We start from the raw sequence: 14,971 nt of genomic DNA, 5'->3' as shown, positions 1-14,971 counted from the left end.
TGAAATATACCAAATGAAGTGAGAAATTGTTGAAATTTTGTGATGTGCCTTTGAATGGTGCATTTTGAACACACAAAAAGTATGGAGTTCAAATAAGTTCAAAAAAATGAAATCCCTTTGTAAGAGATGAGTTCTTGTTCGAAACCCTCATACTTCGAGAGAGATTGTCCGTTTTGTACACGAAGTGCATCTAGTTTCTGTCGTAGCCCTCTCAAGTTTTTAACACATACTATGTGGGTGAAATGATGATAGCATGCCAACTTTCAACATTTTTAGAGTTCATTTGTAGTGCTTTTCAATTTCAGGGTCAACTAGCTCAAAAAAAATAAGTAAATGCACGAAATATACCAAATGAAGTCAGAAATTGTTGAAATTTTGTGATGTGCCTTTGAATGGTGCATTTTGAACACACAAAAAGTATGGAGTTCAAATAAGTTCAAAAAAATGAAATCCCTTTGTAAGAGATGAGTTCTCGTTCGAAACCCTGATACTTCGAGAGAGATTGTCCGTTTTGTACACGAAGTGCATCTAGTTTCTGTCGTAGCCCTCTCAACTTTTTAACACATACTATGTGGGAGAAATGATGATAGCATGCCAACTTTCAACATTTTTAGAGTTCATTTGTAGTGCTTTTCAATTTCAGGGTCAACTAGCTCAAAAAAAATAAGTAAATGCACGAAATATACCAAATGAAGTCAGAAATTGTTGAAATTTTGTGATGTGCCTTTGAATGGTGCATTTTGAACACACAAAAAGTATGGAGTTCAAATAAGTTCAAAAAATGAAATCCCTTTGTAAGAGATGAGTTCTCGTTCGAAACCCTGATATAAGTTCAAAAAACCATATTATGAAATTAAATATTATCATTGGCGTTTTATCTCTATTATGAAATTAAATATATCAAAAAACCATTGCAGAACATATGACCAAATTAATACAAGTTCATCATCACATTAAAGCCAAAGAACAGTAGTGATCAAATGTTATTATTGCAAAAAATAAATACATAAAGTTCTCTCATAAAACAACATACAACTATGTAAAACATTTAAATAAAAAAAAATGCGATCAAAATCGCAACTAAGGTATCAATTGACCCAACATCATAATGATACCAAGCCTCTTTATCAATGGCATATTTTCTAATATTCCTGATCTTCAAGCGCATTTCATCCATCTTCAAGCGCATTGCATCCATCATCAACCGCATCGCATCGATCTTCATCTTGCGATCATCGATGACATCGGCGACATGTATCTCGAGTTCCATATTCTTATCCTCAATTATTTTCAATTTTTTCTTCAAGTATTTGTTTTCTTTTTCAACCAAATTTAACTTCTCGACAAGAATTTCTATGTGGGTTGGAATTTCCGGTTCACATACCTCCTAGATTAAAAAATATATGTCACGTTGGTCGTCATAATTGTCATAAACACTAAATAAAACAAATAGTTATAAAAGATAATATATACCACATCCGAATCATAGACAGGACGAGGGCCGACGGAGGCGGATACCAAAACCATCGCACTATATAATAACAAAAAATAATGAAAGTGAGTAATTTATACAAGTATGTACCTAAATCATACAAGTAAGATTTTTTTTCTTTTAAAAAGAAGATAAGAACAAGAGGCTCACCACGGTGGTGCTCGCGACGAGAACGGCATGGGGTGATCGACAATGGTGAGGACGGGCACGGGACGACACCCTACGCATGTGCAGACTCTAAGAAGTTAATTTGAGCATTTGAAATGAGCTACACTAGCAGTGACAAAAGAAAGAATGAAGTAGCTAACCTTTTAAAACACTTGTGCAGTTGGTGCATGGCCAAACCTAGACAAATATGAAGGAAAATGGAGCTTGGAGGTCGAGCTTGGAGAGGAGAAAGCTTAAGTAGAGTGGCTCGGGCATTTCATCGAACACGTCATGTGCATGAACTAGAGTGGCAAGAGCATGGTATGGTCACACTTCAATAACCAAAATACAAGGGATATGGTGGGCAGGGGCGAGGGTTTATATAGGCAACACTTTAGTCCCGACTTTTGTCTAAAACGGGGACTAATAGCCTAACCTTTAGTCCCGGTTCTTGCCACGCCCCGGGACTAAAGGCCCCTGCTTCCCGCCTTCTGGTCTGCCGAAAAACGGCCTTTAGTCCCGGGTCATGGCTCCACCCGGGACTAAAGGGGGTCTTTAGTCCGGGATCGAGCCCCAAACCGGGACTAAAGATCCACCTATATAAGCGGGAGTCAGAAAATTTCAGCCCAAATCGCATTTCCTTCTCTCCTTCTTGCTCGTTCTCCTGCCTGGCGCGGCACAGCGACGAACTCGGCGATGCCGTCAGGCTGCCCGCCGTCCTGCTCGCCACCGCCTGCCGTCCTCCTCGCTGTCACCGTCGTCCTGCTCGCCGCGCGCCGCCCTCCTCGCCGCGTGCCGCCGTCCTCCTCGCCGCGCGCCGTTGACACCTCCGGCCGGTAAGCCCCCCGCCCCCTCCTCCCCAACACTCTGGCCAGTAGAAGAAAAGAAGAAAAAGGAGAGGAAAAGAAGAAAAAGGAGAAGAAAGGAAGAAAAAGGAGAAGAAAAGAAGAGAAAGGAGAAGAAAGGAAGAAAAAGGAGACGAAAGGAAGAAAAAGGAGAAGAGAGGAAGAAAAAGGAGAAGAAAGGAAGAAAAAGGGAAGGAGAAGAAAAGAAGAAAAAGGAGAAGAAAAGAAGAAAAAGGGAAGAAAGGAAGAAAAAGGAGAAGAAAGGAAGAAAAAGGAGAAGAAAGGAAGAAAAAGGGAAGAAAAGAAGAAACATATTTTTTTGTCATTTAATTCCTATTGTTATTAGGTTTGTGCTAGATTATTAGGGTTAGTAATATGTAGAATTGGGAAAAAGGAAAATAAGAAGAGGCGGAGAAGAAAAGAAGAAAAAGGAGAATAAGAAGAGGAGGAGAGGAGAAGAAGAGGAAAAATAGAAGAAGAGGAGAAGTTGAAGAAGAGAAAAAATTAGAAGAGGAGGAGACGAGGAGTAGAAGAAGAGAAGAGGAGAAGTAGTAGAAGAAGAGGAGAAGTAGAAATAGAAGAAGAAGTAGAAGAAGAGGAGAAATAGAAATAGAAGAAGAAGTAGAAGAAGAGGAGAAATAGAAGAAGAGGAAAAATTAGTTTAGGGTTACAAGAAGAAGAAATATTTTTTTTTGTCATTTAATTTTGCTATTGTATAGTGTATATGCTTAAGTGTTAAGTGTTTCTTAGATTATTGCTTAATTTTGCTATTGTATATGCTTAAGTGTTAATAGTTTAATTTTGCTATTGTATATGCTTAAGTGTTAATAGTTTATTTTTAACAAGAAAATTAATAGAACTAGTTTAATTTTGCTATTTTATATGCTTAAGTGTCCGGGACTGGGCTCCGCCCGGCTGGTATTTTAGAGTTTAGGTTCTAGCCAAGACCCGGTACTAAAGGTCCTCCTATATAAAATGACACTTCGAAGTTTCCAACCCCTCTTATATAGTTTGTTAGTTTATTAGTTAATCAAATGTCCGTTTTTTGCAGAACTATGGATCCACATATCAGGAACCTCGAAGAGGAAGAACTTCTCCAAGATATAATCAAAGACAGCCCCGACGTTGAACCAACTGAATCTCCGTCGTCATATCTAAACCCCTCCGGATATGGAATGGAGGTCGAGCGACACGAAGATGAAGCCGATGGGGCAGGAGATAGGTCCAATGACGGAGAAGGTGATAGCTCCACTGATGGAGAAGCCGGTGGAGAAGGCGGTGAAGAAATAATAAACTCCGGCGAGGTATACATATGAACTTCGACAATCACTTGTAATATGTGAAAAATATTGGAGATAGCTCTATATTTTATACATATACATTCATTTGATGAATGTTTCTCCCTCTTAGGCCTCCACATCGAGCAAAGCTACGAAACGAGGCCCGACTAGAAAGTTGGATGCACGGACGCATTACACCTTTGAGGTGATATTGCCTACGGGAGAACCCAAGCTTCCCAAGAATGCTACTGACATATTCAAGAAGCAATGCGGAGTTCTCGTTAGGGATCTCGTCCTGATCAGCGTTCGAGATTGGAACAAGTGCAAAGGGGCAGCCGATAGTGACCATGTTGCCGAAAGGTACAAAGATAATCTTTGGAATGATCTCATGTCACATTTCAACCTGCCAGAATGTGAGAATGAAGACGCCGCAAACAAACTGAGGGCCAAAGTCAAGCACTGGACTCTAAAGAAGATGGCCGAACTGTTCCGTAGCTGGAAGAAGAAGCTATGGACAAAACTATCTGAAGATAAAGAAAGTGCGAGTATTCGAGGGGTATCTAGCCAAGCAGGCGAATCACTAGAAGGCATTTCAAGAGTACAAGGAGTCAGAAGATTCCCAGGCATTATCAGAAAAGAACAAGATAAATGCCGACAAGAAGAAATATCACCACAAGCTGGGGCCAGGGTGCTATGAGACTGCCATCCCAAAGTGGGATAAGAACGAGCAAGATCTGCTAGATAAAGGCATCGTACCTAAACCACTTCGTGATGAGTGGGAATTGAGAGCAAGAAATTGGTTCCTTGCGCATGGTGGTTCGTACGACGAAAAAACAGGGGACCTCATCTGCAGTGACGGTCTTAGGATACCCAGGGAGAATTGGAAAAGGATAGTGAAAGAAATTAAGGAGGGAAAAAGAAAGTTCACTGCAGATAGAGAGAACGATTTGCTCACACTGGTCCTCGGCAATGACGAACATGGAGGACGAACGCGAGGCTTCGGTCCTTAGTACCCGTGGTGGCTTGGGTTTGCCAGAGACCAAGACACTTACAGAAGCCGAGAGAGAGCAAAGAAGCGGCAGCAGGATGAGGAGAATGACAAGATCAAGCAGTTGCTTGCCAGGATTAATGAGCAACACAAGCAGATTGATGAGCTTAGAGGAGTAGCACGCCAGGAAGATCCTGCACTTGATATTACCGGCGCCCCATCTAAGCGGAAAAGCAGCGTGGCTGAATCTGAGGCCCCGCCCGACGATGCACGAAGAATGATAGAGGGCGGTCCCGGCTACCCCGTGGATGGAATCAAGGAGTCAACATCATGTGAACTCCACCAGAAATTCAAGAACATATCCATCAAGGTGGCCGTCGGACAAGCTTTACCTTCTGGCCCTGATGCACGCGGGCATGGCCGTGAGATTCCAGCTGGCTTTGCTAAAGTCGGGGTGGATGAAATCAAGGCGGGGTTTCATGATATGGAGCTCGACATAGCTGGACCCGAAGATGAGAGGACACTCGGAGAAGTACTGGGTGCAGTCATCCTATGGGACAAGAACTACATCAAGCTTTTAGGCTCGGCCCCAAGGACAACACCGCCTCCGAGTCGTCGCAGGTCACCTACACATCCATTACCTCCAAGCCGTCCACATGACGTCGGCCAGCACAACACGAGTCCATCTCCATCACCGTCGCCGGACTTGGCTCATCCATCTCCGCCGCCGCCCGCTCCGGATACTAAGCGGGAGCGTGCCACCAAGAACGCTCCGCCGACGATTCCTAAGCGACGGAGCCCCCCAAAGAGCAAACGGTCGCCCCTCCCAAAGGTACCTCATGTTAATCTTCCATCACAGTATGACTTACACCATAGGCCTGATAACTATACACGCACATTGCAGAAGGAAGTGAAAAAGAGCAGATCACATGCAAGTGCAAGTGGGAGCAAATCAAGTTCCACTACAAGCAAGAAAAAATCAGACGTTGCTCCGCTTGGACAACAGTCCAAACAGTCGGTCCTACCCCTCAAGGTGTTAACCTTGAATGTTCCCCCTACGGTGCAGGGGCAAGATTTTGAAATAACAAAGGAGTGGGCGGCTCAATGGGGTGTCTTGGTTGAAGATGTTCTGGCTTCCCAAGACGACAGGTTACCCAAGGCTGTGGTAGCCCCTAAGCCACAATTTGTCATGGGAGATCCTTTGGTCAGCAAAGATGATCTCCCAACAAATATGCGTTACTTGCATACATGGTACTTAAGTGAATCAAAGAATGGGAGAATGATGATCGCGCTGAGTGTCCCACGGGAGTACTACGGCCACCCCGAAGAAATCTATATCGACTTTGATGAACTCTTCCAGATATACAATGGCGATGCCCTCGACAAATCGCTTATGAGTTGCTATTGTCTCTAAGTTTTTCAATTTGTTGTCTACATATAACTTGTTTAGTTATTTCAATTCATTGTCTATATATAACTTGTACTCTATTATGCAGAATGAAGATTATGGATTGTAAAAGTAAGAACATCCTAAATATTGGGTTTATTGACCCAGATAAAATACATATAGCGACGCTAACTGATAAACCCAAGGAGACGGAGGAAAACCTTCTAAGGTTTCTAACAGATCAAAATTTCTGTGACCACATACTGTTTCCATACAACTTCAGGTGAGGGTCTTTACTCTATTGTGTCCATTCACGTATAAGTGTAATTGATAAGTTACTGACACACATATATATATACATGTGCAGCTTCCATTGGATTCTGTTGGACATTCAAATTGATAAGGGAAGAGTTGATGCCTTCGACCCATTATCGAGACCCCTGGAACAGTTCCAAAGCCTGCAGGACATGCTCCAAGGGTAATTTCAATCATTCTTGCGCTCTATCTGTCTCTTTTGATGATTTTCTGATATATCAATTAATGAAAAACTTAGCAAATCATTATCCTTGTCGGGCAGGGTTTGGAAGCGGTTCAAGTGCATGACTCCCGGTAACTTTCCTGAGAAGCTGACCTTTAGAGCGGCTCAGGTAAGTACTAGTATGATATACTTCTATTTTCAATACATTTATGATGCTAGATTATTATTTTGATTATATATATTCCATTCTCGTAAAGTGCGACCAACAGCCACGGGGAACGCATCTATGCGGATACTATGTTTGCGAGACCATTCGCACGTTTACCTCTGAGCACAAGGATCAGAGCATCAACGTAAGCAATGAACATTCACACCTCTATTTTTACCCGTCATTCTTTGTTATCATGATTGATATTCATATTCATCTCCTCTTCTTATATAGTACACGGCCATGAGGACGAAGGTCCTACCAGAGCAACGCGCGATTGCTGTTGCAGAGGAGCTTGCGACCTTTGTGAGGACGGAAGCTATAGATGACAAAGGACGATTTAGTGTAGCTAGGGGCCATTACTGATGTTCGTCCATGTAATCGAATAGACGGGCTCTAGTCCCGATAATTCAGATCTCCATATAATTGTATATATATGCTCGCTTGTAAGATAAGTTAATCTTATATATATATGCATAATTATTTGTATTTAAATTATATGAAAACTAATTCCCGAACACCAAACGAGGCATCACGTTAATCTCCCGAACACCTAAACCCTAAAACCCTAAACCCCAAAAATAATTTCATTCAAAAAAAACCCAAAAATAAGCAAAATCTGAAACTCTTTAGTCCCGGTCCGTGTAACGAACCGGGACTAAAGGTCCTGCCCCTGGGGACCTACGAGGCGCCCACGTGGAGCACCATTAGTCCCGGCTTGTAACAGGGACGGGACTAAAGGTTAGGCCTTTAGTCCCGCCCCTTTAGTCCCGGTTGGTGAACCGGGACTAAAGCCCCTTACGGGCCGGAGCTAAAGGCCCCGTCCCCACTAGTGTAGGTGATTAAAAATTTATGCTTTTGCAAGAATGGAAATATGTGTATGTGTACGACATGACATAATCGGGCGATATGATGGAAATTGTGTGTGTGGCATCAGTTGCCGCCGAATTGTGCTTGTGAGTTGCCTATGTTTTGCCGAAATGTCGATTTATTTCCGTTTTGGCAAATTCCGGGCAAACTCTATATGTCCTATTTTTAGGGAAGGTCATGCCGAATTTTTGTATGACATTGATGCATGCATGCATTTTTACAATCAATATGTTTATTATTACCGTTCAGGCATTCATGATGGCCATGAAAGAAAATAACCTGACAGAGGTTTTCTGTCCGTTTCGAAGATGCAAAGGATGAGGTTGGCTCGACCCCTATAATGATGGTCGTGTGATGGCGCACCTACTCGTGACTGGTTTCATGGATGGCTATACTCGGTGGATAACTGAATATGAGGATGATGATGTTGAGGACGCCGACGGGGCAGGCAATGACGACACGGGGGAAGACGAAGAGATGATCGATAATGGCGGCAAAGAAGGGGCCGGACATGGCAGCAGGGAAGAGGACGGACATGGCGGCGGGGAAGAGGCCAGACATGGCGCGGAGAAGGGGCCGAACATGGTGGCGGGGAAGAGGGTGCCGGACCTAGCGGCGGAGTAGGGGACAGATATGGCGGTAGAGAAAACATGGACTCCATGCCGCAGAATTCGTCGGTACTAAGTTCAATCGTTTGGGACCCTCATGTTCAACCACTGATTCGTAAGGAGACAAGTACTGGGAGAGCTGCTTCTAGAGAGGACACCAAGCTGCAGCAATTGGTGCTAGACTCGAACACTCCATTGTATCATGGTTGCAATCCTGAGGTGACCCGCTTGAGTTTCACGCTCGAACTCCTGAAGACGAAGGCTAAAAACAAATGGACTGACACTAGTCTCGATGATCTTCTCAGATACCTAAAGGATGTTCTTCCCGTAGGGAATCTATGTCCTACTAGTGTGGATGAGGCCAAGAAGATCGTGTTCCCTCTTAATCTAACGCACGTTAGATACCATGCATGCATCAAGGATTGCATAATTTATCGGAAGGAGCACGCAGAAAAAACAAGTTGTTCGTTGTGCAATGCTTCTCGATACAAGAAGGCTAGGAAGAAATCTCCCCAAAAAGTTGTATGGTACTTACCGATCACTCCCCGTCTCCAGCGGTATTTCGTAGATCCCAAGGAAGCAAAGCTCATGCGCTGGCACATAGAGAGGAAGAAGCCCGACGATGGAGATGATCCGAAGCTGAGACACATCATGTATGGAAGCCAGTGGAGAGCGTTCAACAACGAATATCGGTATTTCGCATGTGATGCAAGGAACATCGTGCTCGGCACATGTACCAATGGCATGAATCCGTCTGGCAACCAGAACACCAACCATAGCACATGGCCTGTGTTTGTATGGATGTCCAACCTCCCTCCTGGTGGTGCATGAAGTCAAAGTACATCCACATGAGCATGCTGATTCAAGGGCCTAAACAACCAGGAAATAATATTAATCTGTATCTTGGGCTGCTTCAAGAGGAGTTAGACATGTTATGGAAAATACCGGCCAAGACATGGGACGCCAGCAAAGGCGAGTATTTCTATATGAGAGCCGCGTTAATCACGACGGTGCACGACTATCTCGGTTACGGATATGTCGCAGGGCAGGTGCGCCATGGATATTGTGGATGCATGCGGTGCATGGATGATACGACGTCTCAAGAGCTAACGTCAAGGAAAGATGGCGGGTCTGGGAAAATCGTCTACATGGGGCATCGAAGATAGCTCGAGATGGACGACCCGTGCAGAAACCATGGAGATCTATGAAATGGTGAGGCTGAGCATCGAGGACCTCCACATAAGCGGAGCTGCACCGAAATCGATGAGCTGTTGAAAAACTGGGAACAGTGCCCCGCGTCGGGAAAGACGATGAAAAAGGCGCCGGCGCCGCTGCTCAAGGTATGGAAGACGAGGTCTTTTTTAGGGACTTGGAGTACTGGCACAAACTCGACACGCCTCATTGCCTTGATCAAACGCATATATGTAAGAATGTCCTTGAGAGCTTGCTTGCGACACCGATGAACATGCCGGATAAGACCAAGGATGGGCCGAAGGCAAGAAAAGACTTGCAAGATTTGGAGATCAGGGCAGATCTGCACATGCTGCCCCATAAAATGTCAGAGGAGACAGAGACGGAGACAAAGGCGCGTGAGAAGAAGGGAAAAAAAGTAAAGGAAGAGGATTATTGTCCCCCTTCTTGCTTCACCTTAAGTACGGCTGAGATCAATCAATTCTTCAAGTGCCTTACCGTCATCAAAGTTAGTTCCGGTTACTGTAGCAAGATAAGCAGATATCTGGACCCGAAGAAGAAAAAGTTCAGCGGGATGAAGTCCGATGACTGTCATGTAATGATGACGCAGATACTACCTGTTGCCTATAGAGGGATAATGGACAAGCACATCCGTGACACGCTTATTGGTCTCTGCAATGTTTTCAACGTCATCTCTCGAAAGTCGATCAATGTGAAGCAGCTCCGAAGGCTACAGGAAGAGTTCATTGTCAAACTAAATGAGCTCGAGATGTACTTTCCGCACGCGTTCTTTGACGTCATGGTGCATCTGTGTGTCCATATTATGGACGACATAATAGACCTGGGGCCGTCATTCCTACACAACATGATGTCGTTTGAGAGGATCAATGGGATCATCAAAGGATTCGTTCGAAACATATCCCGTCCGGATGGAAGCATCGTCCGGGGCTATCTGACACAAGAGTGCATCTCTTTCTGCGAGAATTTTCTATATGGTGTAGACCGGCCGCCTAGTGTTGGTTTGCCCGTTAACAAGCACGATGGGAGGCTCGAAGGAGAAGGTCACTCCAACGGTTGCAGCGAACTGCATGTGGCCTCCTCAGATCTATGCAACGACTTTGACAGAGCAAACTTGGTAGTGCTACAACACCTACACAAGGTAGATCCTTTTCCGACACTGCACAAAGAAACTATCACAAAGGAGTATCGTGACCGGGGGGTATGCAGGATGGACGTTGATACGTCCATTTTGCATCATGTTTTATTGTTGATATTTATCGCTTCTTGGGTTGTTATTTTACTTCACGGTACAATACTTATGCCTTTTCTCTCTTATTTTGCAAGGTTTACATGAAGAGGGAGAATGCCGGCAGCTGGAATTCTGGCCTGAAAAAGGAGCAAAGTTGAGATACCTATTATGCGCAACTCCAAACGCTTTAAAAATCAACGCTGATTTTTTCTGGATTTATAAAAAATACTGGGCCGAAGAAGCGCCAGAGGGGCGCTAGCAGGTGGCGACAAGCCTGCTTGGCGCGGCCACCCCCTGGCCGCGCCAAGGGGGCTTGTGGGCAGCCTGCTGGCCCATGGTCCCCCTCTTCTGCTATATGAAGGGTTTCGTCCAGAAAAAAAATCAAGGAGGAGCTTTTTCGTGGATTTGCCGCTGCCACGAGGCGGAACTTGAGCAGAACCAATCTAGAGCTCCGGCAGGACGATCCTGCCGAGGAAACGTCCCTCCCGGAGGGGGAAATCATCGCCATCGTCATCACCAACACTCCTCTCATTGGAGGGGATTCGTCACCATCAACATCTTCATCAGCACCATCTCATCTCCAAACCCTAGTTCATCACTTGTAACCAATCTCCGTCTCGCGACTCCGATTGGTACTTGTAAGGTTGCTAGTAGTGTTAATTACTCTTTGTAGTTGATGCTAGTTGGATTGTTTGGTGGAAGAGTTTATGTTCAGATCCTTGATGCAACTCATTAGCCCTCTGGTCATGAATATGATTATGCTTTGTGAGTAGTTACTTTTGTTCCTGAGGACATGGGATAAGTCATGCTAATAGTAGTCATGTGAATTTGGTATTCGTTCGGTAATTTGATATGTTGTATGTTGTTTTTACTCTAGTGGTGTTATGTGAACGTCGACTACATAACACTTCACCATTATTTGGGCCTAGAGGAAGGCATTGGTAATTAGTAAGTAGATGATGGGTTGCTAGAGTGACAGAATCTTAAACCCTAGTTTATGCGTTGTTTCGTAAGGGCTGATTTGGATCCACTAGTTTAATGCTATGGTTAAACTTTGTCTTAATTATTCCTTCGTAGTTGCGGATGCTTGCGAGAGGGGTTAATCATAAGTGGGATGCTTGTCCAAGTAAGGGAAGTACCCAAGCACCGGTCCACCCGCATATCAAACTATCAAAGTAACGAACGCGAATCATATGAACATGATGAAAACTAGCATGACAGAAATTCCCGCGTGTCCTCAGGAGCGTTTTTCCTCCTATAAGACATTTTCCAGGCTTGTCCCTTGCTACCAAAGGGATTGGGCCCCTTTGCTGCACCGTTTCTACTTTTTTACTTGTTGCTTGCTACGAATCATCTCACCACACAATCACTTGTTATCGATAATTTCAGTGCTTGCAGATTTTACCTTGCTGAAAACCACTTATCAGATCCTTCTGCTCCTCGTTGAGTTCGACACTCTTACTTATCGAAAGGACTACGATTTATCCCCTATACTTGTGGGTCATCAAGACTCTTTTCTGGCGCCATTGCCGGGGGGTGAAGCGCCTTTGGTAAGTAGAAATTGGTAAGGAAACATTCATATAGTGTGCTGAAAATTATTGTCACTTGTCACTATGGATACTAATCCTTTGAGGGGCTTGTTCGGGGTATCTTCACCTCGAATGGAAGCACAAAGAGTTTCTCCTCAACCTGCTGCACCTACTGAAAATATTTTCTTTGAATTTCCTTTGGGTATGCTTGAGAAACTGCTAGCTAATCCTTTTACTGGAGATGGAACATCACATCCAGACTTGCATCTAATCTATGTAGATGAAGTTTGTGGTTTATTTAAGCTTACATGTTTACCAGAGGATGAGTTCAAGAAGAAGTTCTTTCCTTTATCTTTGAAGGATAAGACGTTGACATGGTATAGGCTATGTGATGATACTAGATCATGGGACTACAATCGGTTGAAATTGGAATTTCATGAAAAGTTTTATCCTATGCATTTAGTACATCGTGATCGGAATTATATTTATAATTTGTGGCCTCGTGACAGAGAAAGCATTGCTCAAGCTTGAGGGAGGCTTAAATCAATGCTACATTCATGCCCTAATCATGAGCTCTCGAGAGAAATTATCATTCAGAACTTCTATGCTCGGCTTTCTCATGATGATCGCACCATGCTTGACACTTCTTCTACCAGTTCCTTTATGAAGAGAGATATTGACTTCAAATGGAATTTATTGGAGAGAATTAAACGCAACTCTGAAGATTGGGAGCTTGAAGAAGGTAAGGAGTCAGGTATGAATTTCACGTTTGATTGTGTTAAATCCTTTGTCGAGTCAAATACTTTTTGTGACTTTAGCGCTAAGTATGGACTTGACTCTGAGATAGTAGCTTCAGTGTGTGAATCCTTTACCGCTCATATTGATCTCCCCAAAGAGAAGTGGTTTAAATATCATCCTCCTTTATAAGTCAACGTAGCTAAACCCACTCCAGTTGAAGAGAAGGTCATTGCCTATAATGATCATGTGGTTCCCAGTGCTTAATTGAGAAACCACCTTTCCCTGTTATGATAAAGGATCATTCTAAAGCTTCAACTGTGATACGTAGAGGCTATATTAGAACACCTACACCCCCTCAGCAAATTAGAGTTGAACCTAGCATTGCTATCATCAAAGGTCTTCTGTCCGACGATGTTGAGGGACATAATATTCACTTCCGTGAAGATGCTGCTAGAATTGCTAAACCTCATGCTAGAGACAAACATAGGCCTGTTGATGGCACGCCTGTGGTTTCTGTTAAGATAGGAGATCATTGCTAGCATAGTTTATGTGACGTGGGTGCTAGTGTTAGAGCAATACCTCAATCCTTATACGATGAAATCAAAGTTGAGATTGCACCTATTTAGATAGAGCCTATTGATGTCACTATTCAGCTTGCCAATAGAGATACTATCTACCCTGTGGGAATTGTTAGGGATGTTGAAGTCTTGTGTGGTAAAATAAAGTATCCTGCTGATTTCCTTGTTCTTGCTACCGCACAAGATAGCTTTTGTCCAATCATATTTGGCAGATCCTTCCTCAATACTATCAATGCTCATATTAATTGTGAGAAGCAACCTGTCACTATTGGCTTTGAAGGTGTGTCACATGAGTTCAATTTCTCCATGTTTGGTAGACAGCCTCATGAAAAAGAGTTGCCTAGTAGGGATGAAACTATTGCCTTAGCTTCTATTGTCTTGCCTCCTACTGATCCCTTAGAGCAAAACTTGCTTGAGCATGAAAATGATATGCATATGAATGAAAGGGATGAGATAGATAGAGTTGTCTTAGAACAATATCCTATTCTTAAGAATAACTTGCCTGTTGAACTGCTTGGGGATCCACCCCCACCAAAGGGTGATCCTGTGTTCGAGCTTAAACAGTTGCCTGATACTCTTAAGTATGCCTATCTTGATGAAAAATAGATATATCCTATCATTATTAGTGCTAGCCTCTGAGAGCATGAAGAAAAGAAGTTGCTAAAAACTCTGAGGAAGCACCGTGCTGCTATAGGATATACTCTTGATGATCTTAAGGGCATTAGTCCCACTCTATGCCAGCACAAGATTAAAACTGATCCTGACTTCAAACCAGTTGCTGATCATCAAAGGAGATTAAATCCTAAGATGAAATAGGTAGTCAGAAAAGAAATAATAAATCTCCTGGAAGCGGGTATTATTTATCCTGTTGCTCATAGTGATTGGGTGAGTCCGGTGCATTGCGTCCCTAAGAAGGGAGGTATTTGCGTTGTCCCTAATGATAAGGATGAATTGATCCCACAAAGGATTATTACTGGCTATAGGATGGTGATTGATTTTAGGAAATTGAATAAAGCCACTAGGAAAGATCATTACCCTCTGCCTTTTATCGACCAAATGCTAGAAAAACTATCTAAACACACACACTTCTGCTTTCTAGACATTTATTTTGGTTTCTCCCAAATACCAGTTGCACAATCTGATCAGGAGAAAACCACTTTCACCTGCCCTTTGATTACCTTTGCTTATAGACGTATGCATTTTGGCTTATGTAATGCACCTGCCACCTTTCAAAGATGTATGATGGCTATATTCTCTGACTTTTGTGAAAAGATTGTTGAGGTTTTCATGGATGACTTCTCTTTTTACGGGTCTTCCTTTGATGATTGCCTCAGCAACCTTGATCGAGTCTTGCAGAGATGTAAAGACACCAATCTTGTCTTG

This window comes from Hordeum vulgare, chromosome 3H, assembly GCF_904849725.1.
Source record: "Hordeum vulgare subsp. vulgare chromosome 3H, MorexV3_pseudomolecules_assembly, whole genome shotgun sequence".
In the NCBI taxonomy this organism is placed as follows: domain Eukaryota; kingdom Viridiplantae; phylum Streptophyta; class Magnoliopsida; order Poales; family Poaceae; genus Hordeum; species Hordeum vulgare.
This window is presented reverse-complemented; position numbering follows the sequence as displayed.